The sequence below is a fragment of the Symsagittifera roscoffensis genome, chromosome 6 (genome assembly GCF_963678635.1).
Source record: "Symsagittifera roscoffensis chromosome 6, txSymRosc1.1, whole genome shotgun sequence".
Lineage (NCBI taxonomy): Eukaryota > Metazoa > Xenacoelomorpha > Acoela > Convolutidae > Symsagittifera > Symsagittifera roscoffensis.
In genome coordinates, this window is record NC_087067.1 from 18,308,946 (window position 1) to 18,329,336 (window position 20,391).

At 39.9% G+C, this 20,391-nt stretch overlaps 1 protein-coding gene and 40 non-coding genes across 41 annotated transcripts in view; 1 reads left to right on the plus strand and 40 right to left on the minus strand.

Moving 5' to 3' along the window:
- LOC134848629 (3'-5' RNA helicase YTHDC2-like) overlaps positions 1 to 20,391 on the plus strand; it is a 139,817-nt gene that overhangs the window by 51,347 nt on the left and 68,079 nt on the right. The gene's annotated exons all lie outside the window — the stretch shown is intronic.
- Trnal-cag (transfer RNA leucine (anticodon CAG)) lies at positions 19 to 100 on the minus strand. The gene has a single exon. It is a non-coding gene; the product is annotated as a tRNA-Leu (tRNA).
- On the minus strand, positions 715 to 796 carry Trnal-aag (transfer RNA leucine (anticodon AAG)). The gene has a single exon. It is a non-coding gene; the product is annotated as a tRNA-Leu (tRNA).
- On the minus strand, positions 2,039 to 2,120 carry Trnal-cag (transfer RNA leucine (anticodon CAG)). Its single transcript has one exon. It is a non-coding gene; the product is annotated as a tRNA-Leu (tRNA).
- Trnal-aag (transfer RNA leucine (anticodon AAG)) lies at positions 2,735 to 2,816 on the minus strand. Its single transcript has one exon. It is a non-coding gene; the product is annotated as a tRNA-Leu (tRNA).
- Positions 3,156 to 3,237, minus strand: Trnal-cag (transfer RNA leucine (anticodon CAG)). Its single transcript has one exon. It is a non-coding gene; the product is annotated as a tRNA-Leu (tRNA).
- Positions 4,047 to 4,128, minus strand: Trnai-uau (transfer RNA isoleucine (anticodon UAU)). The gene has a single exon. It is a non-coding gene; the product is annotated as a tRNA-Ile (tRNA).
- Positions 4,548 to 4,629, minus strand: Trnai-uau (transfer RNA isoleucine (anticodon UAU)). Its single transcript has one exon. It is a non-coding gene; the product is annotated as a tRNA-Ile (tRNA).
- On the minus strand, positions 5,008 to 5,089 carry Trnal-cag (transfer RNA leucine (anticodon CAG)). Its single transcript has one exon. It is a non-coding gene; the product is annotated as a tRNA-Leu (tRNA).
- On the minus strand, positions 5,248 to 5,329 carry Trnal-aag (transfer RNA leucine (anticodon AAG)). The gene has a single exon. It is a non-coding gene; the product is annotated as a tRNA-Leu (tRNA).
- Positions 6,130 to 6,211, minus strand: Trnal-uag (transfer RNA leucine (anticodon UAG)). The gene has a single exon. It is a non-coding gene; the product is annotated as a tRNA-Leu (tRNA).
- On the minus strand, positions 6,604 to 6,685 carry Trnal-cag (transfer RNA leucine (anticodon CAG)). Its single transcript has one exon. It is a non-coding gene; the product is annotated as a tRNA-Leu (tRNA).
- Positions 6,844 to 6,925, minus strand: Trnaf-aaa (transfer RNA phenylalanine (anticodon AAA)). Its single transcript has one exon. It is a non-coding gene; the product is annotated as a tRNA-Phe (tRNA).
- Trnal-uag (transfer RNA leucine (anticodon UAG)) lies at positions 7,556 to 7,637 on the minus strand. The gene has a single exon. It is a non-coding gene; the product is annotated as a tRNA-Leu (tRNA).
- On the minus strand, positions 7,794 to 7,875 carry Trnai-aau (transfer RNA isoleucine (anticodon AAU)). The gene has a single exon. It is a non-coding gene; the product is annotated as a tRNA-Ile (tRNA).
- On the minus strand, positions 8,034 to 8,115 carry Trnal-aag (transfer RNA leucine (anticodon AAG)). Its single transcript has one exon. It is a non-coding gene; the product is annotated as a tRNA-Leu (tRNA).
- On the minus strand, positions 8,748 to 8,829 carry Trnal-uag (transfer RNA leucine (anticodon UAG)). Its single transcript has one exon. It is a non-coding gene; the product is annotated as a tRNA-Leu (tRNA).
- Positions 8,986 to 9,067, minus strand: Trnai-aau (transfer RNA isoleucine (anticodon AAU)). Its single transcript has one exon. It is a non-coding gene; the product is annotated as a tRNA-Ile (tRNA).
- Trnal-uag (transfer RNA leucine (anticodon UAG)) lies at positions 9,226 to 9,307 on the minus strand. The gene has a single exon. It is a non-coding gene; the product is annotated as a tRNA-Leu (tRNA).
- Trnal-cag (transfer RNA leucine (anticodon CAG)) lies at positions 9,466 to 9,547 on the minus strand. Its single transcript has one exon. It is a non-coding gene; the product is annotated as a tRNA-Leu (tRNA).
- Positions 9,706 to 9,787, minus strand: Trnal-uag (transfer RNA leucine (anticodon UAG)). The gene has a single exon. It is a non-coding gene; the product is annotated as a tRNA-Leu (tRNA).
- Positions 10,123 to 10,204, minus strand: Trnal-uag (transfer RNA leucine (anticodon UAG)). Its single transcript has one exon. It is a non-coding gene; the product is annotated as a tRNA-Leu (tRNA).
- On the minus strand, positions 11,679 to 11,760 carry Trnal-uag (transfer RNA leucine (anticodon UAG)). Its single transcript has one exon. It is a non-coding gene; the product is annotated as a tRNA-Leu (tRNA).
- Positions 12,552 to 12,633, minus strand: Trnal-cag (transfer RNA leucine (anticodon CAG)). The gene has a single exon. It is a non-coding gene; the product is annotated as a tRNA-Leu (tRNA).
- Trnal-aag (transfer RNA leucine (anticodon AAG)) lies at positions 12,792 to 12,873 on the minus strand. Its single transcript has one exon. It is a non-coding gene; the product is annotated as a tRNA-Leu (tRNA).
- On the minus strand, positions 13,267 to 13,348 carry Trnal-cag (transfer RNA leucine (anticodon CAG)). The gene has a single exon. It is a non-coding gene; the product is annotated as a tRNA-Leu (tRNA).
- Trnal-aag (transfer RNA leucine (anticodon AAG)) lies at positions 13,895 to 13,976 on the minus strand. Its single transcript has one exon. It is a non-coding gene; the product is annotated as a tRNA-Leu (tRNA).
- On the minus strand, positions 14,370 to 14,450 carry Trnal-cag (transfer RNA leucine (anticodon CAG)). Its single transcript has one exon. It is a non-coding gene; the product is annotated as a tRNA-Leu (tRNA).
- Positions 15,392 to 15,473, minus strand: Trnal-cag (transfer RNA leucine (anticodon CAG)). Its single transcript has one exon. It is a non-coding gene; the product is annotated as a tRNA-Leu (tRNA).
- Positions 15,632 to 15,713, minus strand: Trnal-aag (transfer RNA leucine (anticodon AAG)). Its single transcript has one exon. It is a non-coding gene; the product is annotated as a tRNA-Leu (tRNA).
- Positions 16,107 to 16,188, minus strand: Trnal-cag (transfer RNA leucine (anticodon CAG)). Its single transcript has one exon. It is a non-coding gene; the product is annotated as a tRNA-Leu (tRNA).
- Positions 16,347 to 16,428, minus strand: Trnal-aag (transfer RNA leucine (anticodon AAG)). Its single transcript has one exon. It is a non-coding gene; the product is annotated as a tRNA-Leu (tRNA).
- On the minus strand, positions 16,587 to 16,668 carry Trnal-aag (transfer RNA leucine (anticodon AAG)). Its single transcript has one exon. It is a non-coding gene; the product is annotated as a tRNA-Leu (tRNA).
- Positions 17,062 to 17,143, minus strand: Trnal-cag (transfer RNA leucine (anticodon CAG)). The gene has a single exon. It is a non-coding gene; the product is annotated as a tRNA-Leu (tRNA).
- On the minus strand, positions 18,084 to 18,165 carry Trnal-cag (transfer RNA leucine (anticodon CAG)). The gene has a single exon. It is a non-coding gene; the product is annotated as a tRNA-Leu (tRNA).
- Positions 18,324 to 18,405, minus strand: Trnal-aag (transfer RNA leucine (anticodon AAG)). The gene has a single exon. It is a non-coding gene; the product is annotated as a tRNA-Leu (tRNA).
- Positions 18,799 to 18,880, minus strand: Trnal-cag (transfer RNA leucine (anticodon CAG)). The gene has a single exon. It is a non-coding gene; the product is annotated as a tRNA-Leu (tRNA).
- Positions 19,039 to 19,120, minus strand: Trnal-aag (transfer RNA leucine (anticodon AAG)). The gene has a single exon. It is a non-coding gene; the product is annotated as a tRNA-Leu (tRNA).
- Trnal-aag (transfer RNA leucine (anticodon AAG)) lies at positions 19,279 to 19,360 on the minus strand. Its single transcript has one exon. It is a non-coding gene; the product is annotated as a tRNA-Leu (tRNA).
- On the minus strand, positions 19,754 to 19,835 carry Trnal-cag (transfer RNA leucine (anticodon CAG)). Its single transcript has one exon. It is a non-coding gene; the product is annotated as a tRNA-Leu (tRNA).
- On the minus strand, positions 19,994 to 20,075 carry Trnal-aag (transfer RNA leucine (anticodon AAG)). Its single transcript has one exon. It is a non-coding gene; the product is annotated as a tRNA-Leu (tRNA).

Consider the following 20,391-nt stretch of genomic DNA (forward strand, 5'->3'; position numbering starts at 1 on the left):
TCGTAAAAGTTTTGTCTTTGTCAGGCGTGGGATTCGAACCCACGCATCCGAAGATACTGGGACCTGAACGCAGCGCCTTAGACCACTCGGCCATCCTGCCGTTAATGGAATCATTCAAAAACTTTAAGTAATTTCCAGTCTAGAGATAAGTTTTGTTTATTCTGCTTGTTGCAAAAATTTTTGGGACAGTGTGGTTGGCTGGGCGGACTCAATTCTCAAAAAGTCCCTTTCATTGATAGGAGCGGGCTTAGAACCCACCGATCCGAAGATACTGCTGCCTTAACGCAGCGCCTTATTCCAATCGGCCATCCTGCCTTTATGGCTTATTCTTTAAAATTTGAAGAAATTTTTCAATCCAGAGAATATTTTTGTTTCTTCTGCATTTTGCAAACGTTGTTGGTCATCTGAACTGTCAAAACATACAATTAGTGTGATTGGCAATGGAGGCTATAATCTCAGAAAACCTTTTTCTCCCATAGATGTGGGATTCGAACTCACTATTGCTCCCTGAACGCAGTGGCTTAGACCACTCGAACATGCTGCTATCAAAATTTATGCTTAAAATTTTCAATTAATTTTCACTCCAGAGAAAGTTTTCGTTTGTTCCGCATTTTGCAAAATCTTCTAGTCCTTTGACTTGCAATAGTTGCGACCTAGCCAATAGTCGCAATTAGTGTGGTTGGCCAGGGAGACTAAAATATCAGAAATTTTTTTTGACAGGAGGGTGATTCGAACCCACGCATCCGAAGATACTGCGGCCTTGACGCAGCGCCTTAGACCACTCGGCCATCCTGCCGTTAATGGAATTCATTCAAAAACTTTAAGTAATTTCCAGTCCAGAGATAAGTTTTGTTTATTCAGCTTTTTGCAAAAATTTTTGGGACTTTGAATTGCTAATACTTGCAATCAGTGTGGTTGGCTGGGCGGACTCAATTCTCAAAAAAAAAACCCTTTCATTGACAGGAGCGGGCTTAGAACCCACAAATCCAAAAATGCTCTAATTTTTTTAATTAATTTTCAATCCGGAGATTTTTTGTTTATTCTGCTTGTTGCAAAAATTTTTGGGACTTTGAATTGCTAATACTTGCAATCAGTGTGGTTCGCTAGGGGTTACTCCATTCTCAAAAAATCCTTTTCTTTGACAGGAGTGGGATTCGAAACCACGCATCCGAAGATACTGCCACCTTAACGGAGCGCCTTAGACCACACGGCCATCCTGCCGTTTCTGCAATTTTTCAAAATTTTTGAGTAATTTTCAGTCCAGAGATTAGTTTTGTTTATTTTGCATTTTGCAAACGTTGTTGGTCATCTGAACTGTCAAAACTTACAATTAGTGTAATTGGCGATGGAGGCTAGAATCTCCGAAAGCCTTTTTCTCCCATAATTGTGGGATTCGAACCCACTAATCTGAAGATATTGCTTCCTGAACGCAGTGGCTTAGACCACTCGAACAAGCTGCTTTCAAATTTTACGTTTAATTTTTTCAATTAATTTTCAATCCAGTGAATTTTTTTTGTTCTGCTTGTTCCAAAATCTTCTAGTCCTTTGAATTGCCATAGTCGCAATTAGTGTGGTTGGCTAGGGAGACTAAAATATCATGAAACTTTTTTCTTTGACATGAGTGTGATTCGAACCTACGCATCCGAATATACTGCGACCTGAACGCAGCGCCTTAGACCACTCGGCCATCCTGACGTTAATGGAATCATTCTAAAAACTTAAGTTATTTCCAGTCCAGAGATAAGTTTTGTTTATTCTGCTTGTTGCAAAAATTTTTGGGACTTTGAATTGCTAATACTTGCAATCAGTGTGGTTGGCTGGGCGGACTCAATTCTCAAAAAAAAAACCCTTTCATTGACAGGAGCGGGCTTAGAACCCACAAATCCAAAAATGCTCTAATTTTTTTTAAATTAATTTTCAATCCGGAGATTTTTTGTTTATTCTTTAAATTACAAAATATTTTATTCCTTTGAATTGGCAATAGTTGCAACTAGTGTGGTTGATTAGAGAAACAAAAATATCGTAAAAGTTTTGTCTTTGTCAGGAGTGGGATTCGAACCCACGCATCCGAAGATACTGGGACCTGAACGCAGCGCCTTAGACCACTCGGCCATCCTGCCGTTAATGGAATCATTCAAAAACTTTAAGTAATTTCCAGTCTAGAGATAAGTTTTGTTTATTCTGCTTGTTGCAAAAATTTTTGGGACAGTGTGGTTGGCTGGGCGGACTCAATTCTCAAAAAGTCCCTTTCATTGATAGGAGCGGGCTTAGAACCCACCGATCCGAAGATACTGCTGCCTTAACGCAGCGCCTTATTCCAATCGGCCATCCTGCCTTTATGGCTTATTCTTTAAAATTTGAAGAAATTTTTCAATCCAGAGAATATTTTTGTTTCTTCTGCATTTTGCAAACGTTGTTGGTCATCTGAACTGTCAAAACATACAATTAGTGTGATTGGCAATGGAGGCTATAATCTCAGAAAACCTTTTTCTCCCATAGATGTGGGATTCGAACTCACTATTGCTCCCTGAACGCAGTGGCTTAGACCACTCGAACATGCTGCTATCAAAATTTATGCTTAAAATTTTCAATTAATTTTCACTCCAGAGAAAGTTTTCGTTTGTTCCGCATTTTGCAAAATCTTCTAGTCCTTTGACTTGCAATAGTCGCGACCTAGCCAATAGTCGCAATTAGTGTGGTTGGCCAGGGAGACTAAAATATCAGAAATTTTTTTTGACAGGAGGGTGATTCGAACCCACGCATCCGAAGATACTGCGGCCTTGACGCAGCGCCTTAGACCACTCGGCCATCCTGCCGTTAATGGAATTCATTCAAAAACTTTAAGTAATTTCCAGTCCAGAGATAAGTTTTGTTTATTCAGCTTTTTGCAAAAATTTTTGGGACTTTGAATTGCTAATACTTGCAATCAGTGTGGTTGGCTGGGCGGACTCAATTCTCAAAAAAACCCTTTCATTGACAGGAGCGGGCTTAGAACCCACAAATCCAAAAATGCTCTAATTTTTTTAATTAATTTTCAATCCGGAGATTTTTTGTTTATTCTTTAAATTACAAAATCTTTTATTCCTTTGAATTGGCAATAGTTGCAACTAGTGTGGTTGATTAGAGAAACAAAAATATCGTAAAAGTTTTGTCTTTGCCAGGAGTGGGATTCGAACCCACGCATCCGAAGATACTGCGACCTGAACGCAGCGCCTTAGACCCCTGGGCCATCCTGCCTATATGGCTTAATCTTTTAAATTTTTTTACTTTTCAATCCAGAGAATATTTTTGTTTCTACTGCATTTTGCAAACGTTGTTGGTCATCTGAAGTGTCAAAACTTACAGTTAGTGTGATTGGCTCTGGAGGCTATAATCTCAGAAAATCTTTTTCTCTGACAGATGTGGGATTCGAACCCATTAATCTGAAGAAATTGCTCCCTGAACGCAGCGGCTTAGACCACTCGATCATGCTGCTTTCAAATTTTACGGTTAAATTTTTCAATTATTTTTCAATCCAGTGAATTTTTTTTTGTTCTGCATGTTCCAAAATCTGTTTTTCCTTTGAATTGCCAATAGTCGCCATTAGTGTGGTTGGCTAGGGAGACTAAAATATCAGAAATTTTTTTTTGACAGGAGTGGGATTTGAAACCACGCATCCGAAGATACTGCCACCTGATCGCAGCTCCTTAGACCACTCGGCCATCCTGCCGTTTCTGCAATCTTTCAAAAACTTTAAATAATTTTCAGTCCAGAGATTAGTTTTGTTTAGTCTGCTTGTTGCAAAAATTTTTGGGACTTTGAATTGCTAATACTTGCAATCAGTGTGGTTGGCTAGGGGGACTCAATTCTCAAAAAAACCCTTTCTTTGACAGGAGCGGGCTTAGAACCCACGAATCCAAAAATGTTCTAATTTTTTATTAATTTTTAATCCGGAGATTTTTATGTTTATTCTGCAAATTGCAAAATCTTTTATTCTTTTGAATTGGCAATAATTGCAACTAGTGTGGTTGATTAGGGAAACAAAAATATCATAAATGTTTTGTCGTTAACAGGAGTGGGATTCGAACCCACGCATCCGAAGATACTGCGGCATAAACGCAGCGCCTTAGACCACTCGGCCATCCTGCCTATAAGTCTCTTTCTTTAAATTTTCAACAGATCATTTTAGTTTCTTCTGCATTTTGCAAGCGTTGCTGGTCATCTGAACTGCCAAAACTTACAATTAGTGTCATTGGCTCTGGAGGCTATAATCTCAGAAAATCTTTTTCTCTGACAGATGTGGGATTCGAACCCATTAATCTGAAGATATTGCTCCCTGAACGCAGCGGCTTAGACCACTCGAACTTGCTGCTTTCAAATTTTACGCTTTAATTTTTCAATTAATTTTCAATCCAGTGAATTTTTTTTGTTCTGCATGTTCGAAAATCTTCTAGTCCTTTGAATTGCCAATAGCCGCCAATTCAAAATCTTTTATTCTTTTGAATTGGCAATAATTGCAACTAGTGTGGTTGATTAGGGAAACAAAAATATCATAAATGTTTTGTCGTTAACAGGAGTGGGATTCGAACCCACGCATCCGAAGATACTGCGGCATAAACGCAGCGCCTTAGACCACTCGGCCATCCTGCCTATAACTCTCTTTCTTTAAATTTTTAACATATCATTTTAGTTTCTTCTGCATTTTGCAAGCGTTGCTGGTCATCTGAACTGCCAAAACTTACAATTAGTGTCATTGGCTCTGGAGGCTATAATCTCAGAAAATCTTTTTCTCTGACAGATGTGGGATTCGAACCCATTAATCTGAAGATATTGCTCCCTGAACGCAGCGGCTTAGACCACTCGAACTTGCTGCTTTCAAATTTTACGCTTTAATTTTTCAATTAATTTTCAATCCAGTGAATTTTTTTTGTTCTGCATGTTCGAAAATCTTCTAGTCCTTTGAATTGCCAATAGCCGCAATTAGTGTGGTTGGCTAGGGAGACTAAAATATCATTAAGTTTTTTTCCTTGACAGGAGTGGGATTCGAACCCACGCATCCGAAGATACTTCGACCTGAACGCAGCGCCTTAGACCACTCGGCCATCCTGCCTTGACAGTAATCTTTCAAAAACTTTAAGTAATTTTCAATCCAGAGATTAGTTTTGTTTATTCTGCTTGTTGCAAAAATTTTTGGGACTTTAAATTGCTTATACTTGCAATCAGTGTGATTCGCTAGGGATTACTCCATTCTCAAAAAATCCCTTTCTTTGACAGGAGTGGGATTCGAACCCACGCATCCGATGAAACTGCGGCCTTAACGCAGCGACTTCGACCACTCGGCCATCCTGCCTATATGGCTTAATCTTTAAAATTTGAAGTACTTTTCAATCCATAGAATATTTTTGTTTGTTCTGCATTTTGCAAACGTTGTTGGTCATCTGAACTGTCAAAACTTACAATTAGTGTGATTGGCGATGGAGGCTATAATCTCAGAAAACCTTTTTCTGCCATTGATGTGGGGTTCGAACCCACTAATCTGAAGATATTGCTCCCTGAACGCAGTGGCTTAGACTACTCGAACATGCTGCTTTCAAATTTTACGCTTAAATTTTTCAATTAATTTTCAATCCAGTGAGTTTTTTTTGTGTTGCATGTTCCAAAATCTTTTTTTCCTTTGAATTGCCAATAGTAGCCATTAGTGTGGTTGGCTAGGGAGAATAAAATATCAGAAAATTTTTTTTGACAGGAGTGGGATTCGAAACCACGCATCCGAAGATACTGCCACCTGAAAGCAGCTCCTTAGACCAATCGGCCATCCTGCCGTTTCTGCAATCTTTAAAAAACTTTAAGTAATTTTCAGTCCAGAGATTAGTTTTGTTTATTCTGCTTGTTGCAAAATTTTTTGGGACTTTGAATTGCTAATACTTGCAATCAGTGTGGGGGACTCAATTCTCAAAAAAAAACCTTTCTTTGACAGGAGCGGGCTTAGAACCCACGAATACAAAAATGCTCTAATTTTTTATTAATTTTTAATCCGAAGATTTTTCTTTCATTCTGCAAATTGCAAAATTTTTTATTCTTTTGAATTGGCAATATTTGCAACTAGTGTGGTTGATTAGGGAAACAAAAATATCATAAATGTTTTGTCATTGACAGGAGTGGGATTTGAACCCACGCATACGAAGATACTGCGGCCTAAACGCAGCGCCTTAGAACACTCGGCCATCCTGCCTATAAGGCTCTTTCATTAAAATTTCAACAAGTTTTCAATCCACAGATCATTTTGGTTTCTTCTGCATTTTGCAAGCGTTGCTGGTCATCTGAACTGCCAAAACTTACAATTAGTGTGATTCGCTCTGGAGGCTATAATCTCAGAAAATCTTTTTCTCTGACAGATGTGGGATTCGAACCCATTAATCTGAAGATATTGCTCCCTGAACGCAGCGGCTTAGACCACTCGAACATGCTGTTTTCAAATTTTACGTTTAATTTTTTCATTTAATTTTCAATCCAGTGAATTTTTTTTTGTTCTGCATGTTCCAAAACCTTTTAGTCCTTTGAATTACCAATAGTCGCAATTAGTGGTTGGCTAGGGAGACTAAAATATCATGAACTTTTTTTCTATGACAGTAGTGGGATTCGAACCCACGCATCCGAAGATACTGCGACCTGAACGCAGCGCCTTAGACCACTCGGCCATCCTGCCGTTTATAGAAGCTTTCAAAAACTTTAAGTAATTTCCAGTCCAGAGATTAGTTTTGTTTATTCTGCTTGTTGCAAAAATTTTTGGGACTTTGAATTGCTAATACTTGCAATCAGTGGGGTTCGCTAGGGGTTACTCCATTCTGAAAAAATCCTTTTCTTTGACAGGAGTGGGATTCGAACCCACGCATCCGAAGACACTGCGGATTTAACGCAGCGCCTTAGACCATTCGGCCATCCTGCCTATAATGCTCTGTCTTTAAAATTTCAACTACTTTTCAATCCAGAGAATATTTTTGTTTCTTCTGCTTTTTGCAAACGTTGTTGGTAATCTGAACTGTCAAAACTTACAATTAGTGTGATTGGCTCTGGAGGCTATAATCTCAGAAAGTCTTTTTCTCTGACAGATGTGGGATTCAAACCCATTAATCTGAAGATATTGCTCCCTGAACGCAGCGGCTTAGACCACTCGAACATGCTGCTTTCAAATTTTACGCTTAAATTTTTCAAATAATTTTCAATCCAGTAAAAATTTTTTTGTTCGGCATGTTCACAAATCTTTTAGTCCTTTGGATTGCCAATAGTCGCCATTAGTGTGGTTGGCTAGGGAGACTAAAATATCAGAAAGTTTTTTTTTGACAGGAGTGGGATTCGAAACTAAGCATCCGAAGATACTGCCACCTGAGTGCAGCGCCTTAGACCACTCGGCCATCCTGCCGTTTCTGCAATCTTTCAAAAACTTTAAGTAATTTTCAATCCAGAGATTAATTTTGTTTATTCTGCTTGTTGCAAAATTTTTTGGGATTTTGAATTGCTAATACTTGCAATCAGTGTGGTTGGCTAGGGGGACTCAATTCTAAAAAAAACCTTTCTTTGACAGGAGCGGGATTCGATCCCACGCATCCGAAGATACTGCGGCCTAAACGCAGCGCCTTAGACCACTCGGCCATCCTGCCGTTAATGGAATCTTTCAAAAACTTTAAGTAATTTTCAGTCCAGTGATTAGTTTTGTTTATTCTGCCTGTTGCAAAAATTTTTGGGACTTCGAATTGCTAATACTTGCAATCAGTGTGGTTGGCTAGGGAGACTCAATTCTCCAAAAACCTTTTCTTTGACAGGAGTGGGATTCGAACCCACGCATCCGAAGATACTGCGGAATTAACACAGCGCCTTAGACCACTCGGCCATCCTGCCGTTTATGGAAGCTTTCAAAAAATTTAAGTAATTTCCAGTCCAGAGATTAGTTTTGTTTATTCTGTTTGTTGCAAAAATTTTTGGGACTTTGAATTGCTAATACTTGCAATCAGTGGGGTTCGCTAGGGGTTACTCCATTCTGAAAAAATCCTTTTCTTTGACAGGAGTGGGATTCGAACCCACGCATCCGAAGACACTGCGGACTTAACGCATCGCCTTAGACCATTCGGCCATCCTGCCTATAAGGCTCTGTCTTTAAAATTTCAACTACTTTTCAATCCAGAGAATATTTTTGTTTCTTCTGCTTTTTGCAAACGTTGTTGGTAATCTGAACTGTCAAAACTTACAATTAGTGTGATTGGCTCTGGAGGCTATAATCTCAGAAAGTCTTTTTCTCTGACAGATGTGGGATTCAAACCCATTAATCTGAAGATATTGCTCCCTGAACGCAGCGGCTTAGACCACTCGAACATGCTGCTTTCAAATTTTACGCTTAAATTTTTCAAATAATTTTCAATCCAGTAAATTTTTTTTTGTTCGGCATGTTCACAAATCTTTTAGTCCTTTGAATTGCCAATAGTCGCCATTAGTGTGGTTGGCTAGGGAGACTAAAATATCAGAAAGTTTTTTTTTGACAGGAGTGGGATTCGAAACTAAGCATCCGAAGATACTGCCACCTGAATGCAGCGCCTTAGACCACTCGGCCATCCTGCCGTTTCTGCAATCTTTCAAAAACTTTAAGTAATTTTCAATCCAGAGATTAATTTTGTTTATTCTGCTTGTTGCAAAATTTTTTGGGATTTTGAATTGCTAATACTTGCAATCAGTGTGGTTGGCTAGAGGGACTCAATTTTAAAAAAAAAACCTTTCTTTGACAGGAGCGGGCTTCGATCCCACGCATCCGAAGATACTGCGGCCTAAACGCAGCGCCTTAGACCACTCGGCCATCCTGCCGTTAATGGAATCTTTCGAAAACTTTAAGTAATTTTCAGTCCAGTGATTAGTTTTGTTTATTCTGCTTGTTGCAAAAATTTTTGGGACTTCGAATTGCTAATACTTGCAATCAGTGTGGTTGGCTAGGGAGACTCAATTCTCCAAAAACCTTTTCTTTGACAGGAGTGGGATTCGAACCCACGCATCCGAAGATACTGCGGAATTAACGCAGCGCCTTAGACCATTCGGCCATCCTGCCGTTTTTGGAAGCTTTCAAAAACTCTAAGTAATTTCCAGTCCAGAGATTAGTTTTGTTTATTCTGCTTGTTGCAAAAATTTTTGGGACTTTGAATTGCTAATACTTGCAATCAGTGGGGTTCGCTAGGGGTTACTCCATTCTCAAAAAATCCTTTTCATTGACCGGAGTGGGATTCGAACCCACGCATCCGAAGATACTGCGACCTAAACGCAGCGCCTTAGACCACTCGGCCATCCTGCCGTTTATGGAAGCTTTCAAAAACTTTAAGTAATTTCCAGTCCAGAGATTAGTTCTGTTCATTGTGCTTGTTGCAAAAATTTTTGGGACTTTGAATTGCTAATACTTGCAATCAGTGGGGTTCGCTAGGGGTTACTCCATTCTCAAAAAATCTTTTTCTTTGACAGGAGTGGGATTCGAACCCACGCATCCGAAGATACTGCCACCTGATCGCAGCGCCTTAGACCACTCGGCCATCCTGCCGTTTCTGCAATCTTTCAAAAACTTTAATTTATTTTCAATCCAGAGATTAGTTTTGTTTTTTCTGCTTGTTGCAAAATTTTTTGGGACTTTGAATTGCTAATACTTGCAATCAGTGTGGTTGGCTAGTGGGACTCAATTCTAAAAAAAAAACCTTTCTTTGACAGGAGCGGGATTCGAACCCACGTATCCGAAGATACTGCGGCCTAAACGCAGCGCCTTAGACCACTCGGCCATCCTGCCGTTTATGGAATCTTTCAAAAACTTGAAGTAATTTTCAGTCCAGTGATTAGTTTTGTTTATTCTGCTTGTTGCAAAAATTTTTGGGACTTCGAATTGCTAATACTTGCAATCAGTGTGGTTGGCTAGGGGGACTCAATTCTCAAAAAACCTTTTCTTTGACAGGAGCGGGCTTAGAACCCACGAAACCAAAAATGCTTTTTTTTTTTATTAATTTTTAATCCGGAGATTTTTTGTTTATTCTGCAAATTGCAAAATCTTTTATTCTTTTGAATTGGCAATAGTTGCAACTAGTGTGGTTGATTAGGGAAACAAAATTATCATAAAAGTTTTGTCTTTGACAGGAGTGGGATTCGAACCCATGCATCCGAAGATATTGCGGCCTAAACGCAGCGCCTTTGACCACTCGGCCATCCTGCCTATAAGGATCTTTCTTTAAATTTTCAACTACTTTTCAATCCAGAGATCATTTTTCTTTCTTCTGCATTTTGCAAGCGTGGCTGGTCATCTGAACTGCCAAAACTTACTATTAATGTGATTGGCTCTGGAGGCTATAATCTCAGAAAATCTTTTTCTCTGACAGATGTGGGATTCGAACGCATTAATCTGAAGATATTGCTCCATGAACGCAGCGGCTTAGACCACTCGAACATGCTGCTTTCAAATTTTACGCTTAAATTTTTCAATTAATTTTCAATCCAGTGAATTTATTTGGTTCTGCATGTTCCAAATACATGCAATTAGTGTGGTTCGCTAGGGGTTACTCCATTCTCAAAAATCCCTTTCTTTGACAGGAGTGGGATTCGAATTAGTGAGATTGGCGATGGAGGCTATAATCTCAGAAAACCTTTGTCTCCCATAGATGTGGGATTCGAACCCACTAATATGAAGATATTGCTCCCTGAACCCAGTGGCTTAGACCACTCGATCATGCTGCTTTCAAATTTTACGCTTAAATCTTGAAATTTTTTTATTTGACAGGAGTGGGATTCGAATCCACGCATCCGAAGATACTGCGACCTGAACGCAGCGCCTTAGACCACTCGGCCAACCTGCTGTTAATGGATTCCTTCAAAAACTTTAAGTAATTTTTGGGACTTTGAATTGCTAATACTTGCAATCAGTGCGGTTCGCTAGGGGTTACTCCATACTCTTCTAGTCCTTTGAATTGCCAATAGCCGCAATTAGTCTGGTTGGCTAGGGAGACTAAAATATCTTGAAATTTTTTTCTTTAACAGGAGTGGGATTGGAACCCACGCATCCGAAGATACTGCGACCTGAACGCAGCGCCTTAGACCACTATGGCCATCCTGCTGTTAATGGAATCCTTCAAAAACTTTAAGTAATTTTCAGTCCAGAGATTAATTTTGTTTGTTCTGCTTGTTGCAAAAATTTTTGGGACTTTGAATTGCTAATACTTGCAATCAGTGTGGTTGGCTAGGGGGACTCAATTCTAAAAAAAAACCCTTCCCTTGACAGGAGCGGGCTTAGAACCCACGAATACAAAAATGCTCTAATTTTTTAAATTAATTTTCAATCCGGAGATTTTTTGTTTATTCTTTAAATTACAAAATCTTCTATTCCTTTGAATTGGCAATAGTTGCAACTAGTGTGGTTGATTAGGGAAACAAAAATATCTTAAAAGTTTTATCTATGACAGGAGTGGGAATCGAACCCACGCATCCGAAGATACTGCGACCTGAACGTAGCGCCGTAGACCACTCGGCCATCCTGCGGTTAATTGAATTTTTCAAAAACTTTAAGTAATTTTCAGTCCAGAGATTAGTTTTGTTTAATCTGCTTGTTGCAAAAATTTTTGGGACTTTGAATTGCTAATACTTGCAATCAGTGTGGTTGGCTAGGGGTTACTCCATTCTCAAAAAATCCTTTTCTTTGACAGGAGTGGGATTCGAACCCACGCATCCGAAGATACTGCGGCCTAAACGCAGCGCCTTAGACCACTCGGCCATCCTGCCTTTAATGTTTTTTTTTTAAATTTCATTTACTTTTCAATCCAGAGATCATTTTTGTTTCTTCTGCATTTTGCAAGCGTTTCTGGTAATCTGAACTGCCAAAACTTACTATTAGTGTGATTGGCTCTGGAGGCTATAATCTCAGAAAACCTTTTTCGCTGACAAATGAGTGATTCGAACCCACAAATCCGAAGATTCTGCGGCCATAACCCAGCGCGTTAGATCACTTGGCCATCCTGCCGTTACTTCAATCTTTCAAAAAAACTTTAAATAATTTTCAATCCAGAGATTAGTTTTGTTTTTTCTGCTTGTTGCAAAAATTTTTGGGACTTTGAATTGCTAATACTTGCAATCAGTGCGGTTCGCTAGGGGTTACTCCATTCTCAAAAAATCCATTTCTTTGACAGGAGTGGGATTCGGGCCCACGCATTCGAAGATACTGCGGCCTTAACGCAGCGCCTTAGACCACTCGGCCAACGTTGTTGGTTATCTGAACTGTCAAAACTTACAATTAGTGTGATTGGCGATGGAGGCAATAATCTCAGAAAACCTTTGTCTCCCATAGATGTGGGATTCGAACCATCTAATCTGAAGATATTGCTCCCTGAACACAGCGGCTTAGACCACTCAAACATGCTGCTTTCAAATTTCACGCTTACGTTTTTCAATTAATTTTCAATCCAGTGAAATTTTTTTGTTCTGCATGTTCGAAAATCTTCTAGTCCTTTGAATTGCCAATAGCCGCAATTAGTGTGGTTGGCTAGGGAGACTAAAATATCATGAAGTTTTTTCCTTGACAGGAGTGGGATTCGAACCCACGCATCCGAAGATACTGCGACCTGAACGCAGCGCCTTAGACCACTCGGCCATCCTGCCGTTAATGCAATCTTTCAAAAACTTTAAGTAATTTTCAATCCAGAGATTAGTTTTGTTTATTCTGCTTGTTGCAAAAATTTTTGGGACTTTGAATTGCTAATACATGCAATCAGTGTGGTTCGCTAGGGGTTACTCCATTCTCAAAAAATCCTTTTCTTTGACAGCAGTGGGATTCGAACCCACGCATCCGAAGATACTGCGGCCTTAACGCAGCGCCTTAGACCACTCGGCCATCCTGCCTATAAGGCTCTTTCTTTAAAATTTCAACTTGTTTTCAATCCAGAGATCATTTTTGTTTCGTCTGCATTTTGCAAGCGTTGCTGGTCATCTGAACTGCCAAAACTTACTATTAATGTGATTGGCTCTGGAGGCTATAATCTCAGAAAATCTTTTTCTCTGACAGAAGTGGGATTCGAACCCATTAATCTGAGGATATTGCTCCCTGAAGGCAGCGGCTTAGACCACTCGAACATGCTGCTTTCAAATTTTACTCTTTAATTTTTTAATTAATTTTCAATCCAGTGAATTTTTTTTGTTCTGCATGTTCGAAAATCTTCTAGTCCTTTGAATTGCCAATAGCCGCAATTAGTGTGGTTGGCTAGGGAGACTAAAATATCATTAAGTTTTTTTCCTTGTTAGGAGTGGGATTCGAACCCACGCATCCGAAGATACTGCGACCTGAACGCAGCGCCTTAGACCACTCGGCCATCCTACCGTTAATGCAATCTTTCAAAAACTTTAAGTAATTTTCAATCCAGAGATTAGTTCTGTTTATTCTGCTTGTTGCAAAAATTTTTGGGACTTTGAATTGCCAATACATGCAATCAGTGTGGTTCGCTAGGGGTTACTCCATTCTCAAAAAATCCCTTTCTTTGACAGGAGTGGGATTCGAACCCACGCATCCGAGATCATTTTTGTTTCTTCTGCATTTTGCAAGCGTTTCTGGTAATCTGAACTGCCAAAACTTACTATTAGTGTGATTGGCTCTGGAGGCTATAATCTCAGAAAACCTTTTTCGCTGACAAATGAGTGATTCGAACCCACAAATCCGAAGATTCTGCGGCCATAACGCAGCGCGTTAGATCACTTGGCCATCCTGCCGTTACTTCAATCTTTCAAAAAAACTTTAAATAATTTTCAATCCAGAGATTAGTTTTGTTTTTTCTGCTTGTTGCAAAAATTTTTGGGACTTTGAATTGCTAATACATGCAATCAGTGTGGTTCGCTAGGGGTTACTCCATTCTCAAAAAATCCTTTTCTTTGACAGCAGTGGGATTCGAACCCACGCATCCGAAGATACTGCGGCCTTAACGCAGCGCCTTAGACCACTCGGCCATCCTGCCTATAAGGCTCTTTCTTTAAAATTTCAACTTGTTTTCAATCCAGAGATCATTTTTGTTTCTTCTGCATTTTGCAAGCGTTGCTGGTCATCTGAACTGCCAAAACTTACTATTAATGTGATTGGCTCTGGAGGCTATAATCTCAGAAAATCTTTTTCTCTGACAGAAGTGGGATTCGAACCCGTTAATCTGAGGATATTGCTCCCTGGAGGCAGCGGCTTAGACCACTCGAACATGCTGCTTTCAAATTTTACGCTTTAATTTTTTAATTAATTTTCAATCCAGTGAATTTTTTTTGTTCTGCATGTTCGAAAATCTTCTAGTCCTTTGAATTGCCAATAGCCGCAATTAGTGTGGTTGGCTAGGGAGACTAAAATATCATTAAGTTTTTTTCCTTGTTAGGAGTGCGATTCGAACCCACGCATCCAAAGATACTGCGACCTGAACGCAGCGCCTTAGACCACTCGGCCATCCTTCCGTTAATGCAATCTTTCAAAAACTTTAAGTAATTTTCAATCCAGAGATTAGTTCTGTTTATTCTGCTTGTTGCAAAAATTTTTGGGACTTTGAATTGCCAATACATGCAATCAGTGTGGTTCGCTAGGGGTTACTCCATTCTCAAAAAATCCCTATCTTTGACAGGAGTGGGATTCGAACCCACGCATCCGAGATCATTTTTGTTTCTTCTGCATTTTGCAAGCGTTTCTGGTAATCTGAACTGCCAAAACTTACTATTAGTGTGATTGGCTCCGGAGGCTATAATCTCAGAAAACCTTTTTCGCTGACAAATGAGTGATTCGAACCCACAAATCCGAAGATTCTGCGGCCATAACGCAGCGCGTTAGATCACTTGGCCATCCTGCCGTTACTTCAATCTTTCAAAAAAACTTTAAATAATTTTCAATCCAGAGATTAGTTTTGTTTTTTCTGCTTGTTGCAAAAATTTTTGGGACTTTGAATTGCTAATACTTGCAATCAGTGCGGTTCGCTAGGGGTTACTCCATTCTCAAAAAATCCATTTATTTGACAGGAGTGGGATTCGAGCCCACGCATCCGAAGATACTGCGGCCTTAACGCAGCGCCTTAGACCACTCGGCCAAAGTTGTTGTTCATCTGAACTGTCAAAACTTACAATTAGTGTGATTGGCGATGGAGGCAATAATCTCAGAAAACCTTTGTCTCCCATAGATGTGGGATTCGAACCATCTAATCTGAAGATATTGCTCCCTGAACACAGCGGCTTAGACCACTCAAACATGCTGCTTTCAAATTTCACGCTTACGTTTTTCAATTAATTTTCAATCCAGTGAATTTTTTTTGTTCTGCATGTTCGAAAATCTTCTAGTCCTTTGAATTGCCAATAGCCGCAATTAGTGTGGTGGGCTAGGGAGACTAAAATATCATGAAGTTTTTTTCCTTGACAGGAGTGGGATTCGAACCCACGCATCCGAAGATACTGCGACCTGAACGCAGCGCCTTAGACCACTCGGCCATCCTGCCGTTAATGCAATCTTTCAAAAACTTTAAGTAATTTTCAATCCAGAGATTAGTTTTGTTTATTCTGCTTGTTGCAAAAATTTTTGGGACTTTGAATTGCTAATACATGCAATCAGTGTGGTTCGCTAGGGGTTACTCCATTCTCAAAAAATCCCTTTCTTTGACAGCAGTGGGATTCGAACCCACGCATCCGAAGATACTGCGGCCTTAACGCAGCGCCTTAGACCACTCGGCCATCCTGCCTATAAGGCTCTTTCTTTAAAATTTCAACTTGTTTTCAATCCAGAGATCATTTTTGTTTCTTCTGCATTTTGCAAGCGTTGCTGGTCATCTGAACTGCCAAAACTTACTATTAATGTGATTGGCTCTGGAGGCTATAGTCTCAGAAAATCTTTTTCTCTGACAGAAGTGGGATTCAAACCCATTAATCTGAGGATATTGCTCCCTGAAGGCAGCGGCTTAGACCACTCGAACATGCTGCTTTCAAATTTTACGCTTTAATTTTTTAATTAATTTTCAATCCAGTGAATTTTTTTTGTTCTGCATGTTCGAAAATCTTCTAGTCCTTTGAATTGCCAATAGCCGCAATTAGTGTGGTTGGCTAGGGAGACTAAAATATCATTAAGTTTTTTTCCTTGACAGGAGTGGGATTCGAACTCACGCATCCGAAGATACTGCGACCTGAACGCAGCGCCTTAGACCACTCGGCCATCCTGCCGTTAATGTAATCTTTCAAAAACTTTAAGTAGTTTTCAATCCAGAGATTAGTTCTGTTTATTCTGCTTGTTGCAAAAATTTTTGGGACTTTGAATTGCCAATACATGCAATCAGTGTGGTTCGCTAGGGGTTACTCCATTCTCAAAAAATCCCTTTCTTTGACAGGAGTGGGATTCGAACCCACGCATCCGAAGATACTGCGGCCTTAACGCAGCGCCTTAGACCACTCGGCCATCCTGCCGTTATTGGAATCTTTCAAAAACTTTAAGTAATTTTCAATCCAGAGATTAGTTTCGTTTATTCTGCTTGTTGCAAAAATTTTTGGGACTTTGAATTGCTAATACATGCAATCAGTGTGGTTCGCTAGGGGTTACTCCATTCTCAAAAAATCCCTTTCTTTGACAGGAGTGGGATTCGAACCCACGCATCCGAAGATACTGCGGCCTTAACGCAGCGCCTTAGACCACTCGGCCATCCTGCCTATAAGGCTCTTTCTTTAAAATTTTGAACAACTTTTCAATCCAGAGATCATTTTTGTTTCTTCTGCATTTTGCAAGCGTTGCTGGTCATCTGAACTGCCAAAACTTACTATTATTGTGATTGGCTCTGGAGGCTATAATCGCAGAAAAATTTTTTCTCTGACAGCTGTGGGATTCGAACCCATTAATCTGAGGATATTGCTCCCTGAACGCAGCGGCTTAGACCACTCGAACATGCTGCTTTCAAATTTTACGCTTAAAATTTTCAATTAATTTTCAATCCAGTGAATTTTTTTGTTCTGCGTGTTCGAAAATCTTCTAGTCCTTTGAATTGCCAATAGCCGCAATTAGTGTGGTTGGCTAGGGAGACTAAAATATCATTAAGTTTTTTTCCTTGACAGGAGTGGGATTCGAACCCACGCATCCGAAGATACTGCGACCTGAACGCAGCGCCTTAGACCACTCGGCCATCCTGCCGTTAATGCAATCTTTCAAAAACTTTAAGTAATTTTCAATCCAGAGATTAGTTCTGTTTATTCTGCTTGTTGCAAAAATTTTTGGGACTTTGAATTGCCAATACATGCAATCAGTGTGGTTCGCTAGGGGTTACTCCATTCTCAAAAAATCCCTATCTTTGACAGGAGTGGGATTCGAACCCACGCATCCGAGATCATTTTTGTTTCTTCTGCATTTTGCAAGCGTTTCTGGTAATCTGAACTGCCAAAACTTACTATTAGTGTGATTGGCTCTGGAGGCTATAATCTCAGAAAACCTTTTTCGCTGACAAATGAGTGATTCGAACCCACAAATCCGAAGATTCTGCGGCCATAACGCAGCGCGTTAGATCACTTGGCCATCCTGCCGTTACTTCAATCTTTCAAAAATACTTTAAATAATTTTCAATCCAGAGATTAGTTTTGTTTTTTCTGCTTGTTGCAAAAATTTTTGGGACTTTGAATTGCTAATACTTGCAATCAGTGCGGTTCGCTAGGGGTTACTCCATTCTCAAAAAATCCATTTATTTGACAGGAGTGGGATTCGAGCCCACGCATCCGAAGATACTGCGGCCTTAACGCAGCGCCTTAGACCACTCGGCCAAAGTTGTTGTTCATCTGAACTGTCAAAACTTACAATTAGTGTGATTGGCGATGGAGGCAATAATCTCAGAAAACCTTTGTCTCCCATAGATGTGGGATTCGAACCATCTAATCTGAAGATATTGCTCCCTGAACACAGCGGCTTAGACCACTCAAACATGCTGCTTTCAAATTTCACGCTTACGTTTTTCAATTAATTTTCAATCCAGTGAATTTTTTTTGTTCTGCATTTTCGAAAATCTTCTAGTCCTTTGAATTGCCAATAGCCGCAATTAGTGTGGTGGGCTAGGGAGACTAAAATATCATGAAGTTTTTTTCCTTGACAGGAGTGGGATTCGAACCCACGCATCCGAAGATACTGCGACCTGAACGCAGCGCCTTAGACCACTCGGCCATCCTGCCGTTAATGCAATCTTTCAAAAACTTTAAGTAATTTTCAATCCAGAGATTAGTTTTGTTTATTCTGCTTGTTGCAAAAATTTTTGGGACTTTGAATTGCTAATACATGCAATCAGTGTGGTTCGCTAGGGGTTACTCCATTCTCAAAAAATCCCTTTCTTTGACAGCAGTGGGATTCGAACCCACGCATCCGAAGATACTGCGGCCTTAACGCAGCGCCTTAGACCACTCGGCCATCCTGCCTATAAGGCTCTTTCTTTAAAATTTCAACTTGTTTTCAATCCAGAGATCATTTTTGTTTCTTCTGCATTTTGCAAGCGTTGCTGGTCATCTGAACTGCCAAAACTTACTATTAATGTGATTGGCTCTGGAGGCTATAGTCTCAGAAAATCTTTTTCTCTGACAGAAGTGGGATTCAAACCCATTAATCTGAGGATATTGCTCCCTGAAGGCAGCGGCTTAGACCACTCGAACATGCTGCTTTCAAATTTTACGCTTTAATTTTTTAATTAATTTTCAATCCAGTGAATTTTTTTTGTTCTGCATGTTCGAAAATCTTCTAGTCCTTTGAATTGCCAATAGCCGCAACTAGTGTGGTTGGCCAGGGAGACTAAAATATCATTAAGTTTTTTTCCTTGACAGGAGTGGGATTCGAACTCACGCATCCGAAGATACTGCGACCTGAACGCAGCGCCTTAGACCACTCGGCCATCCTGCCGTTAATGCAATCTTTCAAAAACTTTAAGTAGTTTTCAATCCAGAGATTAGTTCTGTTTATTCTGCTTGTTGCAAAAATTTTTGGGACTTTGAATTGCCAATACATGCAATCAGTGTGGTTCGCTAGGGGTTACTCCATTCTCAAAAAATCCCTTTCTTTGACAGGAGTGGGATTCGAACCCACGCATCCGAAGATACTGCGGCCTTAACGCAGCGCCTTAGACCACTCGGCCATCCTGCCGTTATTGGAATCTTTCAAAAACTTTAAGTAATTTTCAATCCAGAGATTAGTTTCGTTTATTCTGCTTGTTGCAAAAATTTTTGGGACTTTGAATTGCTAATACATTCAATCAGTGTGGTTCGCTAGGGGTTACTCCATTCTCAAAAAATCCCTTTCTTTGACAGGAGTGGGATTCGAACCCACGCATCCGAAGATACTGCGGCCTTAACGCAGCGCCTTAGACCACTCGGCCATCCTGCCTATAAGGCTCTTTCTTTAAAATTTTGAACAACTTTTCAATCCAGAGATCATTTTTGTTTCTTCTGCATTTTGCAAGCGTTGCTGGTCATCTGAACTGCCAAAACTTACTATTATTGTGATTGGCTCTGGAGGCTATAATCGCAGAAAAATTTTTTCTCTGACAGCTGTGGGATTCGAACCCATTAATCTGAGGATATTGCTCCCTGAACGCAGCGGCTTAGACCACTCGAACATGCTGCTTTCAAATTTTACGCTTAAAATTTTCAATTAATTTTCAATCCAGTGAATTTTTTTGTTCTGCATGTTCGAAAATCTTCTAGTCCTTTGAATTGCCAATAGCCGCAATTAGTGTGGTTGGCTAGGGAGACTAAAATATCATTAAGTTTTTTTCCTTGACAGGAGTGGGATTCGAACCCACGCATCCGAAGATACTGCGACCTGAACGCAGCGCCTTAGACCACTCGGCCATCCTGCCGTTAATGCAATCTTTCAAAAACTTTAAATAATTTTCAATCCAGAGATTAGTTTTATTTATTCTGCTTGTTGCAAAAATTTTTGGGACTTTGAATTGCTAATACATGCAATCAGTGTGGTTCGCTAGGGGTTACTTCATTCTCAAAAAATCCCTTTCTTTGACAGGAGTGGGATTCGAACCCACGCATCCGAAGATACTGCGGCCTTAACGCAGCGCCTTAGACCACTCGGCCATCCTGCCTATAAGGCTCTTTCTTTAAAATTTCAACTACTTTTCAATCCAGAGATCATTTTTGTTTCTTCTGCATTTTGCAAGCGTTGCTGGTCATCTGAACTGCCAAAACTTACTATTAATGTGATTGGCTCTGGAGGCTATAATCGCAGAAAAATTTTTTCTCTGACAGATGTGGGATTCTAACCCATTAATCTGAGGATATTGCTCCCTGAACGCAGCGGCTTAGACCACTCGAACATGCTGCTTTCAAATTTTACGCTTAAATTTTTCAATTTATTTTCAATCCAGTGAATTTTTTTTGTTCTGCATGTTCGAAAATCTT